This window comes from Orcinus orca, chromosome 1 (assembly GCF_937001465.1).
Source record: "Orcinus orca chromosome 1, mOrcOrc1.1, whole genome shotgun sequence".
Classification (NCBI taxonomy): Eukaryota; Metazoa; Chordata; class Mammalia; order Artiodactyla; family Delphinidae; genus Orcinus; species Orcinus orca.
This window is the reverse complement of record NC_064559.1, coordinates 173868087-173889482: the sequence shown is the minus strand read 5'-3', so window position 1 is coordinate 173889482 and position 21396 is coordinate 173868087. Positions and strand designations below refer to the sequence as shown.

At 36.8% G+C, this 21396-nt stretch overlaps 1 protein-coding gene across 2 annotated transcripts in view; it reads left to right on the top strand.

Moving 5' to 3' along the window:
* CMPK1 (cytidine/uridine monophosphate kinase 1) overlaps positions 1 to 21396 on the top strand; it is a 33367-nt gene that overhangs the window by 2650 nt on the left and 9321 nt on the right. The window lies entirely within an intron of this gene.

The window sequence follows — 21396 nt, the reverse complement described above, 5'->3', positions numbered from 1 at the left end:
CCGGACCGGGGCACGAACCCGTGGCAGGCGGACTCTCAACCACTGCGCCACTAGGGAAGCCCTGTTTGTGGATTTTTTGATGATGGCCATTCTGATGTGTGTGAGGTGATACCTCACTGTAGTTTTATTTTGCATTTTTCTAATAATTAGCAATGATGTAATGATGCTTTTTAGCCATCTGTATGTCTTCTTCGGAGAAATGTCTATTTAGATCATCCGCCCATTTTTTGATTGGGTTGTTTGTTTTTTTAATATTGAGCTGCAGGAGCTGTTTGTATATTTTGGAGATGAATCTGTTGTCGGTCACTAATATTTTCTCCCATTCTGAGGGGGAAAAGACTTTACTAGAGTCAAACAGATATGGGTTCAAACCCTAACTGTTCCATTTACTATCTCTTTAGTCCCAGAGAAGTTGTTGTTTTACCTTGGGTTCCTCTGTAAGAAGGAAGAAATAACACCTGTCTGGTATGGTATTTATGAATATGAAATGAGGTAAAATATCTGGCATGCATGGATGCAAATAATTTTTTCCTCTGTTTTAGAGTTCCTGTTCTTAATTTATGAGGTTGGTTGTTTTTACTTTGAAGTGCACTGTAGTTTTACTTTTTAAAAATTGGTTTATGGGGCTTCCCTGGTGGTGCAGTGGTTGGGGGTCTGCCTGCCGATGCAGGGGACACGGGTTCGTGCCCCAGTCCGGGAGGATCCCACATGTCGCAGAGCGGCTGGGCCCGTGAGCCGTGGCTGCTGGGCCTGCGCGTCCGGAGCCTGTGCTCCGCAATGGGAGAGGCTGCAACAGTGAGAGGCCCGTGTACTGCCAAAAAAAAAAAAAAAAATTGGTTTATGACTGATGTATTGGAATGTATTTAAATATTTTGTTTTTGAATCATAATGTGACTTTTAAGTGTTCACACCCAAACTGATAATACCCATATTACTCCAATGGGTTAAAAATAATCTCCACATTCTGTAATTAGTATTTATTCTTTACTCTGTTTGATAATGGTGGATAATATTTTAAACCTGTTAATTAAGAATTATAAGGTTTCCATGATGAGATATGTTCTATAATGTATTATCTTTAAGATTTCAACACTTATATGAGCTTAAATTCAACTGTTTTCTTACAATTCCAAATAGCTTATAATTCAGCACTTGCTGTCTTCTAGTGGATTAAACAATGGAATGTCTATGGTCAGTTAAGTCAGAGGATTTTTTGTTTTGTTTCTTTTGTGAGTCTCTTGCATTTTTACTCAGTGTTTTATTATACGGGCAAATGTAAGCTGAATCCCAAACGATTGTAATTTTTGGAGCTAATTTTTTTCTGTAGGGGAAAAGTTATATAAATCAAGGTTAAATTCCCCAACTATCATGCCATTACTAATTTAGCTAACAGGGTACCTGAAATGTGGCTGAAACAGAATTGTTTCTTTGGGAAGATTACATTAATTTCCAACTCAGGCCACCAGAAGTACATCTTTGGACCCTTGCTACAGAACCTGAGAATATCTGGCCCTCTAATATCCTGGGACATTGCAGTTATGGTTGAGGGTGTCACCACAGGGAAGCTGTTGCTTGTTTTTTTTTTTTTTTTCCTGCTGTGAATTCTACCTGTACTACTTGCTCTCCCAGACCTTGAGGAAGAAAAGGCAAATCTGATGCAGCATCTTCTGAAAGTGTTGTGAACTGGAAAGGAAAGGTTTGAGGGAGGCTTTGAGATTGAATTTTGCCCATTTAGTTGAACTGATCTTTTTCAGTTTTGTTTTATTTTCTAACTAATTTTTAAGTCTGTCTTCTCACACTCAAATTTGTTTTTGAAAATTAGCCATTTTCTAAAGCAGTGCAATCAGGAGTCAAGTGCTCAGAGTGGAGTTATTATTGTGGAATAACTTGTGACTAAAAAATCATGATGGAAGATACTGTGTCATTTTTGAATTTTTTTAATTAAGCTTTATTTGTATTGTTTTGGCCCAAGAAAAATTATAGTGCCATAACCTAAACTTGTCTGAAAATAACAACCACAGTTTTGCATGTGTTAGCTGGGATATTTAAACCTACTCTCTTTTAAAGATGGTGAACATTCTCCTTAAATGAACAATTATGCTAAAGTTTATATCCATGCCAAATTGCTTTCGGTAGCACCCCAGAAGCATTTTTATCATCTTGTGTTTTAAATTCCTCCAGGACCTGTATGGATAACTTAGACATTGTACCCTACCTGCTATGCTTAGAAAGTTTTGGGTGATACTGACTTTAAGTATGTAGAAAACAGAAATTTGATTTTATTTATCTTTTTGTCTCTAGTGTTGAACATTGTGCCTGACATATAGGTGCTTAATAAGTATTCTTTGAATGAATATATAGCACACAAGTTTGTCCTAAAGATGTAAAAAAATTTAAAATTCGGTCTCCAGGGGGCGCCCAAGGAGCAGTTAGTACTCCCAATTTCAGGACCAGAAGCATTTGAATGAAACCTCTGTCTTACTCTGATTTCTCATGTAACACTTCAGTTTACTCTCAGTGAATAAATGGTATAGTTGTAAAAATCTGATGAGCATTCTAAAACTTTTAAGCTCCTGGTTACAAATCCCTAAAGCAGACTACCACTCATTAAAGAAACAAGATAGGAAGATCCACTGGACATTAAGCTTGCTTCAGAACAGGCCTTTCTCCTTTTGGTGGGATGGGCTGGAGTAAGAGATAGGTTTTTTGGGCTTTTTTGTTTTTTTTAAAGGAAAGTTTAAATTATCTGTAAAAGAGAGTCCACAGAATCCTCGACTCTCCTGAAGCACCACCCTTTCATTAAGGTAATGGTAATGTGGGATTTTTGTTGTTGTTGTTGTTAAGAATTTGGAGGAGGGGAGAATATGTTCAGATTATTTACTATTCTTACTTTTGAAAACTTCATTTTTTTCTTTCCATTTTAAGTTACAGTAGTAATACATATTTGTTGGTGACCTCTAACCCTGAGGTCACCAGTATTTACTGTCTGGTATTAACTCTTTCTCAATATTTTTACAAATAAAAGTGCATATAGTTACCTTTTTAACCTCCAAATGGGACTATTCTGGTTTTTTTTACTGAATGTATCATGGCCCTCTCAGGCCTCTACACATAGACTTAACTTATTTTTATTAGTAGCTGCAGAATAGTCCATAATATGGATGTTACCATAGCATAGTTGTACCATTCCCCCCATTGATGGACACTCAGGGTAGATTTCAGGAAATTATTCTGCTATTGCAAACAGTGCTTCAGTAAATTTCCTTGTAAATATAATATTGCATATGGATGCTTTTATTTTTGCAAGCAAAATTCCTAAAAGTGGGATTGCTAAGTCAGAAGATAAGTGCATTTTTAATTTTAATTGATAATTGTTTGATTACTTTTCAAAAACATTATACGTACATTTCTATCATCAGTTGTATGCTTTTTTTTATTAGCACTGGATGATTATCAATCATTTTAATTTTTTCAAATCTGTTAATCTCCTCTTCAAAGTTTTTCTGAGTAAATTACTCATTTTTTCCAAGAAGTCCATTAAGGTGAACGGCATAATTAGACTTAAAAAAAAATTTCCCTTTACTTGTCATTTATTCAGAAAACATTCTTTGAGAGCTAGGCACTGTGATAGGTGCTAAGGTGAATAAGACACAGACCCTACTGTCAAAAGTTTACAGTGAGCTGTGAGATATAGAAGTTAAACAGTGACTGTGACAGGACAGAGTGATAAGTCCTATGACAGAAATATACACACAGACCATTTAGATAAGGGACATTTAAGTTACAGCTCAGTGGGTCAGGGAAGGCTTCCTCGGGGGCAGTGATATGTATGAGCTGAATTTAGAAGGACAGTAGGAAAGAAGCAGCCAGGAGATGTGGGGGAGTGGAGAACACTTAAAGCAGAGTTACCCTTGCATAGGGTAGTTGGAGGTTTCAATTCTGAGAAAAGGCTAAGGAGAGTAAATGGACGCAAGTGAGATTGACCCAGAAAACACTTCCTAAGTGCAAACTATTTGCTCTGTGTTGGGGGATACTGCCTTCTAGAGGTTCTCAATTTAGAGTAGAGATAAGACACATACTTAATAGAATTTCATGAGAAAAGATATGAAAGATTTTTGCAAATATTAAAGTTTAACATTAAATTGTTTTAAAATTGTTTATCAGGAGTTCCCTGGTGGCCTAGTGGTTAGGATTCTGGGCTTTCACTGCCATGGCCTGGGTTCAATCCCTGGTCAGGGAACTGAGATCCCTCAAGCTGTGCAACGTGGCCAAAACAAAACAAAACAAAACTGTTTATCTTTTAGATTTGCCTCCCTAACTAGATTGTAATGTCTTCAAGGATGGGGACCCTGTCTTTTGCTCCTGTTCATTCTACTGCATGGTGTTTGAGGTGCCTACTTATCCTTAAGATCTTAGCTTAATTCAGAGATTCCCAAACATTCTCAGTTCATGGTCCCCTTAGTGTGTCAGTATTTTTTTTCACAAACACCTTAGTCCAAAATAAGTATCTAACAGTTGTATTTATTGAGTAACTGGATCCAAACAATACTTAATAAGTATTTTCTAACAACTTAGTAGCTGTTTGAAGAAACAGTACATATACATTAAGAGAAGAAGTAGCAACTTTATTTCATTCTTATGTAACCACAATCACTTCTAATTGGATGTAAATGCCTGTTGGCACTGCCCAGTTTCTCATACCTTGGAATCAGGTTAGACGCTTCCATACTCATTTTATTTTCCACATTAATTTTCACGTGGTACTTATTTTTATCACAGCAACTGCCCACCAAAAAGTCAGCATCACAAAGATGTGTCTTCGAAAAGAATGTGCATGATCTAAAGTTGAAATTGTGAACTACCCTGAGCTGATAGTTCACATGATATCTAACAGTGTTGCTCTGTTTCCCTTAAAAATGTAAACCCAGGGCACTCTTGTGAATTCGCTGCAGTGCTCCAGGGTACTTTGGCATTCAGTTTGGGAACCATGAGCTAAAAATGATTTCCTCAGTGAAACTGGCCCTCACATTTTTAGACTAGGTCAGATTTCTCTATTATGTGATCTCAAAGCACTTCAAAACATCTGTCAGTTTGTTATTCTTTTGTCCTTTCAGTTTTTAATTCTGTTGTCCTTTATAACATTTATGTTTGTAGTTCACGTTTAATTTCATGGTTATTGGATTGTCTCCCTCATTACACCATAAGCTCCATAAGGATGAGAACCTTAGATTTCTAAATTTACTCTTATATCTTCAGTGTCTAGTACAATGTCTGGCATAAATTGATGCTGAATAAACATTTGGTAAGTAGATTTTGAAGCCAGTCATACCTGGATTTCTGCCATTTAGTGAGTTATTTAAATTTTTGGCTCTTTGGTTTTCTCCCCTGAAAATTTGGGATATTAATCTACTTTACAGGGTGATTATGAGGACTAGCCAAGAGAATCCATGTAATAAAATGTCTGGCACAGTGCCTACTTTGTGTTTGCCACTTCATATATGTTAGCGTCTCTCTCCTTGCCTATTCTGTGCTTATCTATAAATAGTCAATGAAAGAAATATCTTGAGCAGCGTCAGTAGCTACACTTCGGCGGTCATTCTCAGTCAGTAGACTGAAGAAAAATTGATTTGCAAGGATATGAACAAATGTCAAAGTGTCATACCAGTGTATTGTCTACTAGGCAGTATGTAGAGTTCAGACTCCGGAGTTAGACTGTCTGGGTTTGAATCTTATCGTAACACCTACTATGTGTGAGATCTTAGCAAAGGTTTAGTTTCTCTATGCCTCAATTTCCTCATCTGTAAAATGGGAACAATAATATATAGTATCTAACTCAGAGGGGTGTTGTGAGGACTAAATGAGCTAATGTATGTAAAGTACTTAGAGCAGTGCCTGGCATGTGATAATTCCTATATAAATGTTAACTATTATTTTTATTATCATCATCATCATCGTACTTTTTCTGTGTTAGTTTTGCCTGCCCTTTTGACTTGCTTAAGAATTTTTTCCTTCCTGATTTATTCCTTTGTACTTTGGAAGCTGTACAATCTGTTTTTAGTGGTTACCCTAGAAATTTTAAGCACACATATTATTTAACTTAAGTCTAATATTAATATTTTTACTCTCCCCCAAACAATACAAATACCTTAGGACACAACTCTATTTTCTGTCCTATTCTTTTTTTTAGGATTTTAATTCTATATTGACTTTTTTTTTAATCCCCGCAAATGACCTGTTAATGTTTTATAACAAATGTTTGTTTAGAATAACTTACATACATACCATTTTCTTTACTAACCATTTATTTTTGCACCTCAGATCTTCCTTCTGAGATCATTTTCTTTCTTGAAGTATATCCTTCAGAAGGTTCTTTAATCAGTATGGGCTTGTGGTTAGGAAATTTTGCTGTACTCTTTACATGGTAGGTTCTTTTTTCCTAGTTCAAGCACCTAGGGTATCATCCTTGAGAGGTCCTGACTTTATGTGGAGCTCATTGATCTGACCTCCAATCCTATTTAGGTCTCAGTCTTTGTCTCCTTTCCCCTCTCTGTGGCTGATTAAATCCTGGGCTCTAGCCACCTGTGATTTGGGGATGGGGAGAGTCCCCAGGGCAGCCATAGCTCCAGCACTCTCTCGCTCTTCTGGATTTGTGCTTTCTTGATTTATCTGAATTTGAGTTACTCCTTTAATTTTTGGCCAGCTCAGTCATACATTAAAAAATAATAATAAAATTATATATTAATAAATATACAAATATTAGAGATTATGTATATGTATCCAACTACATGAGTGTGCTGTGCTGGGAGGGGTTCCTCTCTTTTTTTAGTAAGTTTTATTTATTTATTTATTTATGGCTCTGTTGGGTCTTCGGCACGAAGGCTTTCTCCAGTTGCGGCAAGCAGGAGCTGCTCTTCATTGTGTTATGTGGGCTTCTCATTTCGGTGGTTTCTCTTGTTGCGGAGCACGGGCTCTAGGCTCACAGGCTTCAGTAGTTGTGGCACACAGGCTCAGTAGTTGTGGCTCGCAGGCTCTAGAGTGCAGGCTCAGTAGTTGTGGCGCACGGGCTTAGTTGCTCCGTGGCATGTGGGATCTTACTGGACCAGGGCTCGAACCCGTGTCCCCTGCATTGGCAGGGGAATTCTTAACCACTGCACCACCAGGGAAGTCCTGGGAGGAGTTTCTCTGAATGAAGGTATATTTTCCACCCCCATCAAAATTAGACACCTCTACCTAGGTCTGCCCTAGCTCAGAACACCTCTTCAATGTCAGTTCTTCCCCTTATCCTTACTCCCATTGAAATCTATTTGATTTACATCCTTTGGATTAAAGTTTTAGTGATGGTAATCGATTAAACACCTAGTTAAGATGCTAATAGGAGAGGACTGTAGTCACGTGAAACCTCCGAAAGTCACATAGGAGTACAGTATTTTAATGGTTGTTCTTCTGAATTGAAATTGAGAGCATTTCAGAGAAACCACTCTAGTAGTGGGACTTTCAGACTAGATAAGAGAGAAAAGGTGGAGACGGGATAACCATCTTACTCTTTGTGTCATGTTAGCTTGATCACACTGACTCTTGCTAACCTTAAAGCTAGTACTTTTAGACCAGTTGGCATATGAGAATGTATTTATTCTAACATTTCAGTTAAATTAAGGACATTTTTATAGACTGAACATGTGATAAGAGCATTTAGAACTTAATAGAGAACAGGTGTGACTGAACATACTGTTAGCTGACAGTTTCCTGCTGCTGGTGAACAAAGCTAACCAAACAGCACTTTGGTAAAGGAAGAAGCCCCAGTTATTACGTACCATTCTTAGAAACTTTCACTTTGAGGAACTGGATCCCCAAAAAACCACATGTTCCATGCTTGGTTTCCATCAGTTATCTCCAGAAGACCGGTAAGTTGGTTCCATTTATCATTAGGGTATATTCTATACCAACAATCAATTGAATATGCTTAGTTTGGGGCTCTACAGAAGACTGCTTCTTTGCTCACTTTGTGTTTGGAATTTCCATGATGCATTAGTCATTGATGTTTGCCACTGAAAAGTTCTATGTGTTTAACGTATAAGACTTTAAGTATAATTAGGTAGATAATAACATGAATTTCTGTTCTCTTGGTGTCTACTGGGAGTAAAGAGACAGTCCAGAAGATGTTTTATTGATATTATGTAATTGACTTGATGGTTAATTTAGGTTTTTAAACTGGAAATTTTTATTTGCTACTTATTTAATGATTGTTGGGTGAGGCAAGTGGAAATGGAAATGGTGTCACAAGTGGAGAAAGGCAAGAACGAAGCAAACGAAGGATGGTCAGAATCTGGCTGAATGGTGGGTCAGATATGCCTGGCTCTGTGTGTGGATAAAGTTCCTGATCCTCTCTCCATGCTAGGATACAACAAAATGATAAAGTCCATGAACTTGGAGTCTCCTTTTCAATTTCCACCAGCAGATTCTGTCATGCGAAGGCCATAGTAGCTTGATGGCAAGACTCTGTATTTCCATGTCTGTCACCTAGGAATTACCTCAGAGGCCCACTGTGGAATAATCGTCACTGAGAGTCAGGAGACCTGAGTGCCAGTTTCCTGTCTGCTAACTAGCAAGTCAGCTTATCTCAGTTTCCCCTTTCATAAAATGAGAGGTATGGAAATAGGTGGTCTTGCCAGCCCTACAACAGTTCTGTATACTGAGACTTCATTGTTAGATAGTGTTGTAATCCTGTGTAGTCACATTCAAGAGGCATGTTAATCCAATCATTATGAATATGTGTATCTTCTTTGCCATTCTATGCTGTATGAATGGGAGCACCAAGGAATTGTATTTAATAAATTCCCACTGTATTTCATGTTTACATAGAACTTCAGAGTGATAACAAAGAAAGTGTAAAGGCAGGAAAAGGAGTAGTTTTTTGAAGTAGAACAATTGTGTGTGAATTTTTTTTAATTAAAAATATTTAAGAAATGGGACATTGGAGCCAACTTTCTTACAATATAGCATAGTAGTAGAAACAATGTAGACTTTGAAGTCAGTTGTTGGTTCACATCTCAGTCTAACACCTGTGGCTATGTTGCTTAACTTTTCTGATTCTGTTATCTTCATTTGTAAACTGATGATAATAATGACAACTTCACTAGATTGTTATAAAGATGAAACAGCATAATGCTTCTACAGTGTTCAGCACAGTACATGGCACTCAGTAAATTTGTAAAGGCTAGCATTATTTTAGAAAAGATCTACAGTGAAGAGATCAAAGAGTAATTTAGATTAAAGTAGTTTTGGGGAGCATTGTATTCCCATTGTTTACTACAGCATAAGGAAATGATTACCCACACTAATCAGTTTACAGATTTTTAAAAACCCAGGATGGTATTTTAGAGTCTATCAAATATGAAAGGTCTTTCTACTTAGAGAAAATGTTTGGAGTTAACTTAGATTTTAAAACCCTAGAAAGGGCAAGTGGATTTAAGGAAAAGTTTATAGTATACATGCTCTTTATATTCAAAATAGGTTCCTAGTTGCCAGATGGAGCTAATGACCTAATGACTGGATAAGTTTCATAAGTTAAGCCTGAATATGCACCTTAACTGTCCTGTTATTAAAAATATGCGTACTTTTACTTTTGGTTACTTTTTTTAAAAAATATTTATTTAATTTATTTGGTTGCACCGGGTCTTAGTGCGGCTCATGGGCTCCTTAGTTGTGGCGTGTGAACTCTTGGTTGCGACATGCATGTAGGATCCAGTTCCCTGACCAGGGATTGAACCTGGGCCCCCTGCATGGGCTCCTTAGTTGTGGCATGTGAACTCTTGGTTGCGACATGCATGTAGGATCCAGTTCCCTGACCAGGGATTGAACCTGGGCCCCTGCATTGGGAGTGCAGAGTCTTAACCACTGCACCACCAGGGAGGTCCCACTTTTGGTTACTTTTTAATTATATAAGTAGTACACATACATTACAGAAAAATTAGAAAATACAGATGAGTAAAAAGAAGGGTGTAAAAATTACCAGTAATCTTACCATCCAGAGAAAACCACCATTAATCAATATTTTGGGACATATTTTTCCAGAGTTTTTTTTTTTTTTTAGTAGGCTCATACTCTGGAAACCTGATTTTTACTTATAATATCACAAACATATCACCATGTTAATAAATGTACTTTTACTACATAATCTATATGATATTGTACTCTGTAGATTACATATTTAATTAATTGATTCCTTGTTTTGGAAATTTTGTTTCTGACTTTTCAGAAGTTGTATTCTGTGTTTTTTTAAAAATACTTGGAGATATAATTTATATACCACACAACTCATCCATTTAAAGTGTAGAATTCAGGACTTTGCTGGTGGCACAGTGGTTAGGAATCTGCCTGCCAATGCAGGGGACACGGGCTTGAGCCCTGATCTCGGAAGATCCTACATGCTGCAGAGCAACTAAGCCTGTGCACCACAGCTACTGAGCCCGAGCTCTAGAGCCCGTGAGCCACAACTACCGAAGCCCGTGAGCCACAACTACTGAAACCCGTGTGCCACAACTACTGAAGCCCACGTGCCTAGAGCCCATGCTCTGCAACAGGAGAAGCCACCAGTGCGTGAGAAGCCCACGCACTGCAATGAAGAGTAGCCCCCACTTGCCACACTACAGGAAGCCCGCACTCAACAATGAAGACCCAACACAGCCAAAAATTAATAAATAAAATTATTAAAAAGAAATAAAATTTAAAAAGCATAGAATTCAGTGTTTTTGGTATATTACGTTATTAATTTTTTTAATTTTGGTAAAATATATCATGAAATTTACCATTTTAACCACTTTAAGTGTACAGTTCAATGGCATTAATTGCATTTACAGTGTTGTGCGACCATCACCACGATTTCTAAAACGTTTTCATCACCCCAAACAAAAACTCTATTAGGCAATAATTTCCCATTCTTCCCTTCCCCCAGCTCTTAGTAACCTCTAATCTACTTTTTGCCTCTGAATTGCCTATTTTAGGTACTTCATGTAAGTGGAATCATACATTTGTCCTTTTTTTTTAATGGCTTATTTCACTTAGCATAATGTTTTCAGGGTTCATCCATGTTAGCATGTATCAGAACTTCATTCCTTTTTATGGCTGAATAATGTTTCATTGTATGTATTTATTACATTTTGTTTATCCATTCACCTGTTGTTGGATAAGGGCTGCTTCCACCTTTCCGCTATTGTGAGTAATGCTGCAATGAACACTGGCATACAAGGATCTGTTTGAGTCTTTTGGGTATAGAGCTGGGAGTGAGATTGCTGGATCATATAATAATTCTGACTTGTTGAGGAGCTGCCAAACTGTTTTCCACAGCAGCTGTACGATTTTACATTTCTGCCCGTGATATGTGGTTTCTTTATCCTCACCAACACTTATCATTTTATGTTTGTTTGTTTGATTATAACCACCCTACTAGGTGTGCAGTGGTATCGCATTGTGGTTTTGATTTGCGTTTCCTTAATGACTAATGCTGTGAGCATCTTTCTTGTCTCACGTGTCCTTTTTTTTTTAAATAACCATCCTGAAGGGTGCACTGGCATCTCATTATGGTTTTGATTTGCATTTCCCTGATGACTAATGAGGAACTTTCCCATACTGGCCATCTGAATATCTTCTTTGGAGAAATGTCTGTTTGAATCCTTTGTCCTTTTTTTTTTCCCCCAGAATATTGCATTTAAAAAATTGTCTTTTGCAATTTTTAAAATTGGGTTATTTATCTTTTTATTGCTAAGTTGTAAAGTTTTAAAAATATATTTTTGGTACAAGTCCCTTATCCAGATACATGATTTGTAAATATTTTCTCCCATCTTGTGGCTTGTCTTTTCATTTTCTTGGTAGTGTCCTTGGAAGCACAGAGGTTTTAAATTTTGATGAGGTCTTATATCTTGCACTTTAGAACATACAGTATGCTTTCTATTGCCTGTGGTGCAGAGATTAAAAGATTGATAAAGTGAGGCCAGAACTGTAAAAGAGGTATAACTGGTAAGTGTATTGTGCCTGGGACTGAGAGTTGAGGGTGGAAGAGAGAGGAGATAGTGGTAGATGGAAAGGAAGAGTGGGAGCAACAGATTCTTGATACTTCCTTGACTGATTCCAGGGCATAATTGGGTCCAAGTTAAGTCAGGCTAGAGAGGTGGGAGAGGTTGTCCATTTTGCAAAATGGTTTTCAGCATTCTTCCTGTTGTGTAGTCGTGGCAGGAAAGAAAGCTTTCCATAAATATTTCCCATAAGCTTACCACTTTTTAGGACATTTCCTTTGTGTGAAGAAGTTAGATTCTAATCAAGAACCAGTAATCCCTTATATCCTGTTCTACATTATATAAATGGGTACAGTTGTCTATGGTCAACATTGAATCCCAGGCTGGGCTAGGATATGACGGTTATACCATCAAAAATGTATATTCTTAGACTGACTTTAATTTTAGATTGAGAAAAATGTAATCATGAAGGTAAATTTTACACCAAAAAAGTTTGGAAACATACTATTTTTTAAAGCCAAATATTGATTTTCCTCACACTTTCTCCTATTAGCACAGGTTGATGGACTAAAAATGAAGATGATTCTTTGTTGTCTAAGCTAGATTAATTTTCTCTTTTTAAAAAAAAGTCAGTTGAGAGTGGTTGGCACAATAAAGTTCTGAAAGTGCTCCAAGGGGTCATTCTGGAGACTAGAAGTAGTGTGGGTACATTGTCTGTCATGGAGGTGTCATTTCCAGAACATCTTGCTTATAATTTTGAACTCTAGTGTCTAGAGTAAGGCTTCACTGAAATATGTTTCCTTTTAAACTTTTGCTGCTGTGCCTTTTGGATCCTCTCAACTGAGTATGTCTCTAAATTTCCATCTGTTTTTAGGCTATAAAACTGGACTGCTTTCTGTCTCTTTCTATAACTCTTGACTTCATGCCCATGCAGTGTGTTTCAGTGTTGCTATATTATACTTTTGTTTCTCCTTTGTTTAAGGAATGGATCACTTTCCAGAGAAATTTTTATCTAAACATTTGACTTGATTTTTGCTGCTATTCTCTACAGTGATTTAGTTTTAAATTTTAAATAAGTTTGTGATTGTACAGGTACTGTTTTTCTTTTTTCTTGAACTTAGATAATGTTTTTTTTTTACAGCATTCCATTACACACATTATTGATGGAATATATTCTTTTATTTATTTATTTATTTATTTATGGCTGTGTTGGGTCTTCGTTGCTGTGCGCAGGCTTTCTCTAGTTGCAGTGAGTGGGGGCTACTCTTTGTTGTGGTGTGCAGGCTTCTCATTGCGGTGGCTTCTCTTGTTGCAGAGCACGGGTTCTAGGCACGCAGGCTTCAGTAGTTGTGGATCGCAGGCTCAGTAGTTGTGGCTCACGGGCTCTAGAGCGCAGGCTCCGTAATTGTGGCACACGGGCTTAGTTGCTCCGCGGCATGTGGGATCTTCCTGGACCAGGGCTCGAACCCGTGTCCCCTGCATTGGCAGGCAGCTTCTTAACCACTGCGCCATCAGGGAAGCCCTTAGACAATGTTTTTTATGTAGGGATTTTTATTCCTAATGTGAGGCAGTTCATTTTGCTGTTCTCTTAGGATTTGATATTAATAAAACACTTAAATCAACAATCTTACTTTGTGATGCTATATAAAAAATAAATAAATTAAATTAAAATTTAAAAAAACCAGTCTTTGTGATATTTGCCATTTAGAGATGTGTGGATAGAATATATGCTTTTTTTAAATTAAAATTTTAGTAAGTTTATATACATGTACATTGAGATTGAAACAATTCAGAAGTATGTAAGGTGAAAGTTCTCCTTAACCTTAGCCTACTCTTTTTTTTTTTTGGTTGCTTTGGGTCTTCATTGCTGCGCACGGGCTTTCTCTAGTTGCGGTGAGCAGGGGCTACTCTTCGTTGCGGTGCGCAGGCTTCTCATTGCAGTGGCTTCTCTTGTTGTGGAGCATGGGCTCTAGGCGCATGGGTTTCAGGAGTTGTGGCACACAGGCTCAGTAGTTGTAGATCGCGAGCTCTACAGCACAAGCTCTGTAGTGGCGCACGGGCTTAGTTGCTCTGCTGCATGTGGGATCTTCCCGGACCAGGGATGGAACCCGTGTCCCCTGCATTGGCAGGCGGATTCGTAACCACTGCGCCGCCAGGGAAGTCCCAGCCTACTCTCCTTATGTAATCACCTACCAACGTTTTTGTGTGTGGCTTTCTGGTCCTCTTATGATGTATTTATACACAGATAAAAATGCACGCACACAAACGTTGTCTATTGTTATTTTTTTGCTTAACAGTGTATCTTGGATAGCTTTCCATATCAGAACATGCAGATAGCTCAACTCCATTCATAATATATACAATAATCTATTTAACTATTCATATATTTGTGGACATTTAGATTTTCTGTTTACAGATGATGCTGACATAAACATTCATTACATATGTCTTTGTGCACATGTGCAACTATTTCAGTAGCACAGCTCCTAGAAATGGAATTACTGAGCCAAAGGGTATGCAAACTTAAATTTTGTTAGACTCTGCCAAATTGCCCTCTAAAAAGGCTGAACCAATTTACACTCCCACGAACTGTCAGGATGCTGGTTCTTCCCCACCCCCACCCTTGCCATAGCCAGATATGTCTTTATTTTAACCAATCTGATGGGTGAAAAATGAAATCACATTGCTTTAATTTGCATTTTCATGATTACCAGTAAGGTGGAGCATCTGTTGTTTTCTCTGAATTGTTTTTTCTTTGCCCATTTTTGTATTGAGCTATTTTCTTTGTTAGTAGGATCTCTTTGTATACAACGTATATTACCCTATCACCTTTGTATGGTGAAAATATTTTCTCCCAAGCTATTGCTTGTCATTTGGTTATATCTGTGATAAGTTTTTATTGTTCACGTGGTCAAACATAAATCTTAGCTGTTTTGGTTCTTGTTTTGGAGTGTCTTTCTCTATCTCAAGATTATCTTCCCCTGGTACTATCCTAGGGTTGTTTTGTTTTTTGCTTATATTGTATTGTTTTAGAACTCTAATTTACCTGGAATTTAGTTTTGCATATGATATGATGCAAGAGTCTAATTTTTTTTCAGATGGGTAGCCAGTTGCATAGTATCATTTATTAAATAGTTCATCTTTTCCCCATTGATTTTTAGATGATGACTCTGTCACTTATTGAATTCCCATTTATACTTGGGTCTGTTTATGGACTCTGTTGAATTTCATTTTTCCGTTTGTCTATTTTTATACCAGTATCATGCTGTTTTAATTACTGTAGCTTTATAATATTTTATGCCACCTGGTAGGACACGTTCCCATTTGTAGTTGTTAATATTATTTTTGAATTTGGTCATTCTCTCACATTTACCCTTCCTGATAAACTTGAGAATCAACTCATCAAGTTTCATTAAAAAATAAATAATCCCAGGTGAAGTTTGATTGCGGATGCCATCAATTTATAGATTAATTTGTGGAAAATTTAAATATTTACAGTATCGAATGTTTCTATCCAGGAACATAGAATGCCTTCTTTTTATGATACTGATTTTAAGTGTTTCTAGTTTCTTCTTATAATTCTTATATACTAGTTTTAGATTTATCCCTAAATTTAAGTTTTTAGTACTGTTTTGTATAGGATTTTTTAAATTGAGGTACAATTGACTCGAATAGGATCTTTTAAAATGTATATTTTCTAATTAGCCATTGCTAATTGGTTGGAAGGCTGTTGATCTGTTTGTTTATAAGAAGATAGTAAGCATTCTTGTTCTCATAAGATTTTTAATGTACTCAAATACAACTGTGATGCCAGTTTTTGGAGGCTGTGTGTTTGAGGGTATTTTCATAGTGAATTGCATTTTCATGTATCATATTTTCCTTGTTCTACAGTTATTCTTTGACTTCACTCCTTTATTGCTATGTAATTAGTAGTTTAGCCACTGATTATCTTGGACTTTGCTCCAGGAATAGCCTATATGAGTTAGTCTAACTCCTCCCTGACCCGTCTGAGTGCTCTCATAGTAGGTCTTGAATCTAGCAGCGTAGACCGTGTTTTTAGGAGTATGTTCTTCACACTCCTAGTTTTAACAGCTAATAATGATATTTGGCTGTGGCTGATAGTGTAATGTAGTATAGATATGATTTCTGTTTTACAAATGAAGAAACTGAAGTCTAAAAAAGGTTAAATAAATTTCCTAGAGTCACACTGGATTGTGACAGAGTTTAGTTATAAAACCTTATCTCGGGCTTCCCTGGTGGCGCAGTGGTTGAGAGTCCGCCTGCCGATGCAGGGGACACGGGTTTCTGCCCTGGTCTGGGAAAATCCCACATGCCGCGTAGCAGCTGGGCCCATGAGCCATGGCTGCTGAGCTTGCGCATCCGGAGCCTGTGCTCCGCAACGGGAGAGGCCACAACAGTGAGAGGCCCGTGTACCGCAAAAAAAAACAAACAAAAACCCTTATCTCACATTATTAGTTCAGTGTTCTAAGTATGTGACTTCATGCACGGTTCTTATGTTCTTCTGATCCTTGCTGAAGCCTCTGTGTTTCTCTAAATGCATTTCTCCATTTGTTTGATAATGTTGCAAGTGCTCAAATTTTATGTTTGCATATATTACTGAATTCAGTGTTTGGTATCCTTTGCACATTTTTCTCAAGTGTTGATTGGTAAATCCAAATAAATTCTAGTTCTTAAAGAGAACCCAAGCTGTTAAAATGTTGTGGTTATTTTGTAGTGAGGCTCTTTACAAATTGTATTCCCAAGTAGTTATATTTCTTAGGGTGACTTTCTTACTTTTGGTATTCCCTGGGTAAATGATATTCTCATTTTAATGTTACTTACCTTTTTTAAAAAAAATAAGTACAGTTGGTACTGTACTGCTTAGTGTTTAAGAAACCTCTCTTTCATAAAGTGAATAGAGGCTAGAGATGCATTTGAGTGGTTTGATGTATATCCTCTGAGTGTTCTCACAGGAATTGAATTAACTGTGAATTCTAGGCTCTTAGACCACCTGCAACAGCGTTTGTGTTGTAGTGATATGAGTGTGTTGCTTGTAGGCTCTGCAGTGACTATAAGAATTGATTATTTAGGGCTTCCCTGGTAGCGCAGTGGTTGAGAGTCCGCCTGCCAATGCAGGGGACATGGGTTCGTGCCCCGGTCCGGGAAGATCCCACATGCCACGGAGCGCCTGGGCCCGTGAGCCATGGCCGCTGAGCCTGCGCGTCCAGAGCCTGTGCTCCACAGTGGAAGAGGCCACAACAGTGAGAGGCCCGCATACCGCAAAAAAAAAAAAAAAAAGAACTGATTATTTAATTAACAAGATGAGATGAGTGTTTCTTAAGATTAACAAGACCTCTGTACCTATCCATTAATGTTGGAAATTTTCAAATTATTGAGCTCCTGGAATCCCTGGAGGCTTCTGGGCCTCATCTTCATCTTTGACTATTTTCCATCCCTTTCTGTTATAGGGAATGTGGATTGATTCAGAATGGCTGAGATGAATTAAAAGAAGTAAAAATACTGGAAATGACCAACTGGAATGAAATTGGAGTGTGAAAATTCCAATTCACAGTTGCTATAGGGTCCATTTGGTATGTAGAACAGATGCCAAAATCCTCAATATTCTGAGAAGTCTTCTGCAAAATGTCAGAGGGATATTGAGGCCTTATACAAATGAGAAAACAGTCTATTTCATGGCTTCTAAATCACCCTTTCTTTAAGTTTTATTTATTGTTCTACCTTCTTGTCATTGCCTCTGAAGAATCACCTCTTCCCCAAGCAGACAGTGCTGGTAAAGACTGAATTCCTTAGGAAAAGTTAATGCAAATATGAAAAATTGACTTTATTAATTAATAGTAGGGCTCAAGTCACTGTAAATATGTAAGTCATTATTTCATCCTTTGTGAATATAACCTATTTATTTCCCCAAATTAGCACATTGCCTGGCACTTTATAGAGACTTAATAAATATTTATGGATTTAAAATAAGTTCCATGTATTGCCTGAATTAAGGTTTTCTTACGTGAAGAGCAAAACATTGAGGAAAATAAAATAGTGCTGTAATTGTCTGCAGTTGAATGGATTATATCCCTCCTCTTTTCTCCTTTGCAGGATATAAGCTTTTAAACTATCACTCTTTAATTAGAGAAAGAAATATGCTTCATGTTAATTTGGAGTCTGTCTGCTAAAGATTTTGCCTAGGAAAAGATTTAGCTTGGTTTATAACTTTCATAGTTTATAGTTAATATGTAGAATTGTAATTAAATAGGCATGGTCAAACGTGATGTACACATTTGGAAATACAATGAGGGCGGACTAAAAATGAGATTGGAAATCAGCTAGCAATTTAAGTCAGATATTATATTTAACCTTTCTCCCACTGTCTTCTTTCCTTCCTATGCCTCCTTTCCTCCTTCCTTCCTCTTTTCCCTACCCCTTCCCTTTCTCTCTCTCTATCCACTCCCATTCCTCCCTCCTTCCCTCCCTCCCTTTCTTTCTTTCTTTCTAACCTCTGTAAAATGGTGATTATAAGAAAAATCCTTTTTCTAACCCTCTGTGGGTAAAACTGGAAGGAACCCTAAACAGTTCACCAATTTTAAGCATCTGGGCACTGTACAGCAGTTCTTAGAGTCAAAAGTAAGTTCTCCAAGACTGGCAGGTAATGTTACTGGAAAGTGCTTATCAGACATCTCAAAGTAATCAGAAAAAGTTCTGTTGGAAATGCCTTTTGAAATAAATGATAGCCTTACATGAAGTGTTGCTGGGATGCTGTAAGCTCTAAAGACATTGTTTGCAACAGTGCCAAACTGGTGAGTCTGGATGGCTCCGGATAGCATTTCCAGGTGTTACGCTGAAGGTGCCTTGTTCACAGTACATAATCAGAACTAGATTTTTAAGGTTCACTAATCTTACGGGGAATGCAAAGTAACTTAGTCTTAGATGCTTCATAGATGTGTCAGCTATTTAAAGGACCAATAGTTTTAATTCAGTTGCTTTAAAAATATATTTGTTTCTGCTATCTCTGCTGTGTTCCCTCTATGTAGCTCAAGGCTCAGTAGCAGTCCAATGGCACTTTCTAATTGCCATACTCACAGGAGGAGGTGCCTGGCATGTGGTTCTCCTCTGCCCCCAAGGACATGCCATTTACGCATCATTTGTACCTTGAACTCTTTTTTTTGCTATTGTTTTGGTTTTGATTCTTTTTGTTGTTGTTTTTATTCACATAGAACGACATTACCTAAATTTAGAAAGGAAGAAAGAGAATTGCTAAGAAGGGAGAGAAGTTATCAAGATGATTTGAGATTTGATACCGTAAAATTGTCAACATTTGCTTAGTTGTAGTAACAGAGTGCTGTTCTGTACTTGTTGAGAGTATGGTGCATTTCTCCTCCCTCCAAATCTTAGTGTCTAATTCACAGAAGTTATTGAGTTGTTTTTCAGCTTCTTAAAGGAGAAAATGAAAGTAAAAAAATTTAGACGTTTACTCTAAATGAATTGAATTTATACATTTGTCACTAGAAAACTACTATTTTTAGCTGAATAGTGGCTTGTAATTGTAGCTATTATAGTTTATAGTGTTTATAATTTGCTGTGGTTTAAATGTTGGTCTTAAGACTGTAATTAGTGACCCACTAGATTTTAATTGCTAGGAAATTTCAGAGAATGTGAAAAAGTTTGGGTTAAGCCTGGGAAATATCCATTCTTGCTTTCCTCAAAATTGGCATCAGTGACTATTTAATGACAGCAGAATGCTTTGAAAACATGCTCTTTAAAGTCTAGCTATAATTAAATACCATAATAACTAGTGTGTAAGTGATAGTTGCTTTTTTGCTGTAGAAACTCTGTGGTAAGTGGAAAGCTTCAGCAAAATCCTTAAGAAAAATATAGTATAAAAAAGTAACTGGTAAATAGAGGATTTTAAAAAATGGAATGTGGATGAGAAATAGAAAGACATATATAGATTTGACATGATAATATTTATTTAAATTCCTTATCTCCTTGGACTTTGCAGATAAGGTTGTTTTCTGTGTAATTTTTAAAAAACATATCATTTGTACACTTCTACAATTTACAACTAGTCTTTCTTTTAAAAAAGTGATATGCCAAAACCCATTGTAATGTAATGTAAGCTTGCAGATTTGAGCTCTTCAATGTCAGGAAACAAACAGTGTGTGTACTAATTTCTAAATTACTAGTTGGGTTTCTAAATGTATATGTTGTTCATACAGCCAAGGCAATCTGTACAGAGCAATCTGTATTGTTGGTGTTTCACTGAGCGTTTGCCATTGTTTAGCACTGTTTGTCTCTGCATTTATTCAATATTACCATATGCTATAATCTCTAGACCAGATGAGAGCATCCAGCAAGCATAGACTTCCAAGCAGGAGCCAGAGTAAGCAGTGGAAAATGAAGCTGCTGTAAAATTTTGTGGACAGCCGTTGCAAAATGCTTTCTGAAAATTGTACATAGTAAATGGGAAAGTAGGTCACATCTCATTTTTTATAAAGTCTTTTCCATATCCATACCCGTCTTTCAAAAATTTATACTTGGTGATAAAAGTAGGCATTTAAAAATGGTGTGGTGTGAAAATAATTTTAAAATAACAATTTAAATAATTAAGTACTTTTGTATTTATTTCCATTTTCTGTAAATGATGGGAGTGTTTTTAAAAGCCTGTTATAACAACTAAATACACTTTTGATCATTTCTTTTCATGCAAGGAGCTATTGTATGCCTAAGAGAGACATGAGTGATACTATGGTTTTTGTTTATTCTCCTCAAACTTTATATCCAATTTTAGTCAGCAAATAAACTATTTAGTTTGTTTTTCTTTGCTGACTACCTTATTGTTGGCTCACTTTAGTAATAAACAATAACAAGTTTAGCCAGCAATTTTTAGAGATAGAAAAGGAGTAAAGAATGGCTTCTGCAATCTTAAAAAAAAAAAAGAGAGAAAACTCACTGTAGCCTCAGTAATTGAGAGAGTTAAGTTTTGTAAAATGTGCAATTGAAACATTCTATTCTGGAAGGAGGGGTGGGAGTGTGGGCTGCCTCAAATCTTAACATTGAAATTAAAGATAAAATTTAAGTTATCAAATATTTATGGTACACTTACTATGAATGAGATAAAAACCCATTTAGGGAATCGTAAAAATTTGGGACTAGATAATTGCTGTAATTGAACATTGAATATAGATCTCAGTATTCTGATATTTGAGAGTAAAAATAATCTATTTTATTATTATGGAAATTATTATTATGAAAATAGATTTTACAGTTCTTTTGATTTAATAAAAGGGAACATGCTAGTTCATGTGGAGGAAGAAGCTTTTCAGTATTCATAATTGTCTCTTAGATCTGTATTGTTTTCTCATTCCAACCACGGGGA